Source organism: Strix aluco, chromosome 10 (genome assembly GCF_031877795.1).
Source record: "Strix aluco isolate bStrAlu1 chromosome 10, bStrAlu1.hap1, whole genome shotgun sequence".
Classification (NCBI taxonomy): domain Eukaryota; kingdom Metazoa; phylum Chordata; class Aves; order Strigiformes; family Strigidae; genus Strix; species Strix aluco.
The window spans coordinates 6,488,970-6,494,969 of record NC_133940.1 but is presented as its reverse complement, the minus strand read 5'-3'; positions in this window follow the sequence as shown (position 1 = coordinate 6,494,969).

Sequence of the window (6,000 nt, the reverse complement as noted above, 5' to 3'; positions counted from 1 at the left end):
GCCTGCCCTTTCTCAAAACCTGATTTTGCAGAGAATATAATTATTTGAAAGGATGCAAAACTACTCTTGGTGTATATTAATATGGGCTTCCTCTGTGCATCCAAATAGATCTCTGCCAGCTTCACTGGGGCTCTGTAATTGTCTTTGATTAACTTAGACATAATGATAGGAAGCTGCAAGATTGTAATGGAGATGAGAACTTTATTTAACAAATGGTCTTATCAGGTGCTAGTCTGTATATCTGTATTTGCGGCTTCACTCTTCAGAAAAACAGGCTGGAGAGAATACAAGAGAGGTGTTGAAATAAAATCTAAGACATGTAAGCTCAAAGTACTTCAGAGATGCAGTGAACCATAATGTTTTTCAAACCACAGGCCGTACTCTCTCACTCATGTGTTTTGATGGTTCTGATTTACAAATTGTTTGGAAAAAGAGAGAATTAAAGTCCCTGTTATTTGTCATTTGAAACCTTCGAAGTAGTTCACAAAGAAAAGTGATGTGATTTTCTCGTCAGACAGACCAGCAGAAAGGCAGATGTGTGCAGCTCTGTAGTGGGAACTATGGCTTGAACAAAGCTTTGATAGGAATTTGAGAACTGAAATCCTTGATCAAATTATACCACCATATCCAGTGTTTATTTATACAAGGCAATTAAGAAAACACATACTTAATTCTCATTAATTTTAATGAAATTACACACCTGAATAAGAGTTAAGCAACTAGAGACACTTGCACATCAGAGTCTATTCCAAAGATCATTGCGTTAAAAGGGTCCCGACTCATGATTTTAAAAAAATAGGCTCAAGATCTGTTCCTCAGTTTTTCCTTCTGACAAGCGGTGATAGGGATTTAAAAAGAGAGAACTGTGATGATTCATAAAATGTGTTATAAAGAACATTATCAGCTGAGATGAATGTTACGTTGTGTGTAATGTTTATTGTCAGAGCAAGTGGAAATGTTTTCTAAAATTTAAATTTCAGCTATGAATTTTGGCACATTTTCAAATGTTAATGATTTTGGGGGGGATTCCATGCAAAACTATCAATGTGTTTTCTGAATTTGGTTTCCTTGCTTGTTTCAGTTTGTTTGTCCTTTTGCTTTCTTAACTTTTTTTCAGATGCAGAAAGTTTTGAGAATGTATAAAGCCAGAAAAAGGTTCAATTTTCCATTCATTTGTGGTAGCTCTGTTCTGCATTGGTCTGGAGAAAGGATCCGAGAACCTCACCTTTAACGTTCTTTATCAAAGAACTGCCCATAGTGTAATAGTTCCAGGATAAATGTTTCGGGGTAGGTTTCCTTACTCTGTTCTCATGTACTTCATATCTGACATTTCTACCTTAGGATTATCAGCTCTGCTTAGCATTAAGTATGGCTGAAAATTAGTTTTTCAAAAATAACATTTCTTTTAAATATACCTATTTTAATTAAAAAATAAGTCATCAGGGAAATACAACAAAATGATTAAATGTTGGGTAGGGATTTTTCATATGATAAAGATGTCACTTCATGACAGAAATCCAAAGCTGACAGAAGCTGACAGAACAAAGGCCACAAAATTCAGCTGTTAGCCTCTATGTGGCACTTGGGGAATATCGATTCTCAACTCTGACTACAATAATAATACTGGTTTCGGTAGGTTCAAGAATGTCCACATTCTAACACCTATTCAGTAAATCTCTAGAACTGAAATAGTCTTCTTCCGTGACTTAGAAAACAAACACATGAACAAAGACATAAATAGAAGATATGGCCTCAAGGCTTGTGCTAAGCAGAACAATAATGCAAGTGAGTAACCACTTCCAAAAACTGGATAATGAATAGTCTGACTGAGCATTATGAGTTTGACTTTATTTTTTTGTAGGCTGGCTCCTAAATTGCACTTTTTAATGCCCAACCATATTTGGGTGCAGGTAGAGAAGTACTATTAAATGCTGGTAAGCAATGCCGAAAAAATTAGATGCTAAGTTGAGACCTGAAGGACAGCTTCACTCCCACTGGCTACTGACCACTGACCTCAGCTGAAACTTGGGCCATTGTATGCATGTCTGCGTACTGACCTGCCAGCTATACATCAGTTTTAAAGGACCAAAGAGATACAGATAAAGACCTTTTCAGCTTCTATTATACTTCATTGTGCACCTGTCAAAACTAACAAGCTACAACCTGAGGAGAGAAACAATACTTGGACAGCATTTCATGGTGTTAGCTAACTGGCTTTTGTATTTATAGTATCAGCTAATGCTGATTTGCCCATGGAAGTAAAGTTTATTTTCAAAACAGTCATTACACCATGGAATTTTTTAACTAAAATGGGAAAGCATCAGAAACCCTTATTTTAAATAAAACTGAGTTTGACTTCATTGGCTTCAGTGAAAGATGCATTACACCTTGACTTTGTCCAAAAATTACTTCAACAACCTCAATGAAAACCACAGGGTTACTAACAGGAATGCTGGCAAGGAAATATAGTTACATCCACTGCAATTCCAATGAAAGTATCCTCCAATAAATACAATAATGGCGATGATCTTGGAGATAGAGGAAACAGCACAAAATAGCGTAAGAAAAAGGCATGAAGTTGATACAGCGTGTTTTCAGAACAGACTGAAAAGGGGGAAAATGAGATGTCTTAGATCCCTTGGAGTCTGTAAACATCAAGACATCACGTTTGGGCTAATCTCAAGGCAAAGCAGCCATATAAAGTAAATCTACAGGCTTTTCTAAAGTAAATCTATAGGCTTGCTTGGTCTTCTAAAGTATGGAAGATAATAGAAAGTAATCCTCTTTAATTTTGTTTAAAAAATTACTTTAAAGTAGGGTGGACTTTTTTTTTTCTCTCACTTTGTAGGATCTATTTTAAATGACCTATTTAAATGTTCTGCAATTATGGTGCTTTTGTATATTTTCCATGCAGAGTGAACAGAAAGGGAATCCCTTGAAGTTATAGTATTTTAACCAACCAAAGAATAATCCTTTTTTTCTTTCTCTCTGAATTCTTCGTACAAGGTGTCTTAAAATAGATAAGACAGGTTCATTACCGTTGTCATAATTGTCAGCTTCTGTCAGTTCCATTAGTGGATAAAGGTCTCTGTGAATATTATTCATGCACTAGCCAGCCTTCCAAACTCTGCACAAGCTTCCTAAAACTATCCCCTCTGCTGCTCTTTCCAGTCACTCAAGTCTGTTCTTCAGTTATTTAACATGATCCCTGCTAGGATCCCCTTGTTACAATATGTCAGTTTTTTCTTCTTCATCCTTCTGCAATGCTTCTTACTTACTTTATTGATATGTGAATATCTGAATATCTTTATTGATATATGAATCACTTATTGATATGTGAATCACTTATTTAATAAAATTAATTTCCCCTTATGTTCCGAGAAGGCTGGCTTCAGATTTGTCTGGCAGGTTAAAACTTCGCATCTTGGAGAAGACCTGAAATGCTGTATGTCAGAAGAGTATTCAGGTCATAGATCTTGAGATTAAGCAGAGACAATGTCTTTTATTTCTTTGGTTATACTGAATGTGTCTACAAGCATATCCTCTTCTTGGCATAAGAGGATTCCAATAAAGCTAGAATTCTCCTTTACACTACAATGTTTCCATCATTCAGGCATTGGTTTAGACTCTTCACATAAATCTGCCTTTGATTCTTTCACTATTTAGTAAATACGCATAAATGTTTCTTCTGAAAATGAGATTTCATGGACATGTAGAAAGAAAATATATATTTCCTTTTTAATGATTAAAAGGTCCAAGTGTGAGAAAATCCAGACCTTGCTGTGGAGTGAAGGATCTCTACAGAAGTTACTTTTATCCTTTACTTTTCTATATAAATTTTGACTAAAATTGAATTTACATTATTGTGAAGCTACGAAAGACATTGTAAAACATTTAACATGTGCTGTTGCTGTCCGTTCAGCCCAGTTCATCTCCCTTTCACGCCTCCCCCCATCTCTCACCCTGTAAGTGGCTGTAGTCCCTGTAAGTCTCTCTCAACCTGTAAGTGGTGGTAGTCCCACCACTAATCATACACCAGCTTTGACACATACTGGAGCTCTTTATAAGTCAATTCAGTTCACTAATTTGGCTGAAAAACTAACCTAACCAAGAGAAGAAAAAAGCCATTATTTTGAGGTTAGTGCGTTGGTTCAAGGAGGGTCCTATAAGGGCCAGAGATGGCACAAGGGAAGAGGACGACAAGACCCTTTGACTGGTAGCAGAGACATGATAAGGGGAAACAGGGAGGACAGACAATTAGTCCTTCCCTCTTTCATGAAACCACCCCATAAATATAAAAATGAACAGAACTTGGCCCTTCTTACTAATATACCTACATCTCTGTCATTGTTTTCTAAGCTCCCATCTCAGTTTTATCTGTAGATGCAAGGCATGCCACGTTGCTAGAAGCTGGGACACACTTAGGAGTGCCGTGATTACAAGAGTCGCATCACATTGTCAGAATTCTCTTTCTTTTGATATACTTTGTAAACTGTAGGAAGTTTAAGAAAAAATAATTTGAAAGAATTCACTGCCCTGAATAATTATTTTACCCACCTTAAAACCCAACTTTAACTGTTTAAAGATATTTCTGATTTTTTCCATCTTGCTTTTGATGGTTCAGGTCCCATTCCCTGGTGCATCCATCCAGTGCAGAACGCAGCAGAGCTGCCTCTACATATTGCTTTGTTTAAGCCTTTGCTAAGATGAGGCAGATTTCATTTTACCGGCTTTTGGAACAGTCTGAGTTGGCTGCTTGGGCCTTGGAGACAATTATGTGAAGCAACCAGATAATGAGAGGAAATTCCCCCTTCCACCCAGGCAGGGCTGAAATTCTTAAAGAGGGTGAGACATCCATCTTGTCCATTAGGAAAGACCACAATGTCTTTCCTAATCATTTTGATATGGTGTCAAAATATTTGTTGTTAAAGCAAACATCTCTTTTTTGGTTACTGTTTCAGCATCGCTTCCCTGAAGCCAGTTTATATCAGAACAGCACTGGTGTTTAATCATCAGGTTAAAAAAATGGCACCACTCAGTTACTGAAGTAGCTGCAGTTTCTCTCTTCTCTCTTGAAAGACCGTAGCCCTACATTCCTTTGCAATAGTCTAGAAGCAATAGGAAAGATAGTGTAGGCCTTTTTTAAAAACAATAATAAGAAAGCCTGTTAGCTCACAAGCCTAGGGAGGCCTTAATTGAAATTAATAGAAAATGTAAAAGTAGAGGAAATTAGGGCAGCTGCAAAAGAAACCCCAGAAGCAAAAGTAGATTAAAGTAGAGCAATGAGCAAACCCATGCAACATCTTAATTTTGCTTCAGATATTTTCCCCTTAGTGTAACTTCTTCCTTAAATCAAGCAACAAGTCTAAAGCACATGGTTTCTTCTGCAGATGCTTATTCATCCTACCACAGTGGTCTTTCAGCTGAAGAGCAAAGGAGCTCCCAGCATGACACGGGACACGAGTAGCTGGCAAGTTGCTCTGCGCTCATTCCCTGTTCCACATTGTCACAGCTCTTGGCCCAAGAGCCAGCACCAGCTTAAACTTCAGCAAAAATGGAGTATTTGGTTTTCATTCTAAAGATGGAATGACAATTGTTTTATTTTCTTTTATCATACTTTTATTGTGAAGTTTATTCTTGAACTTTCTAAGAAATAAAGACACTTTTCAGCTTGCAGGTAGCTTAATGAGGGGGTTATACCATCGACCTTTACACAGGTGAGAAGCCCCATTTAACTCTGTGGAATTCCAGGTGGTGATAAGAAATAGTCTCACATGTGAGGCTATTGGTGTGAGGTGGAGGAGTGAGATCTTCAATTAAAATATTCGAAATTCACGTTCTGTTAATGGCAAGTGACCTCAACCCATCCGATCCTGACTGGAAGCCTGACAGGTATGGTGTTCATAGCATAAAAGATTTCCCCTGCTCCACTGCTGAAGACAAAGTTATTAGGAGCAAACAAAGAAACAAGCCTTGTAACACAATAGATTTTTCCTCCTT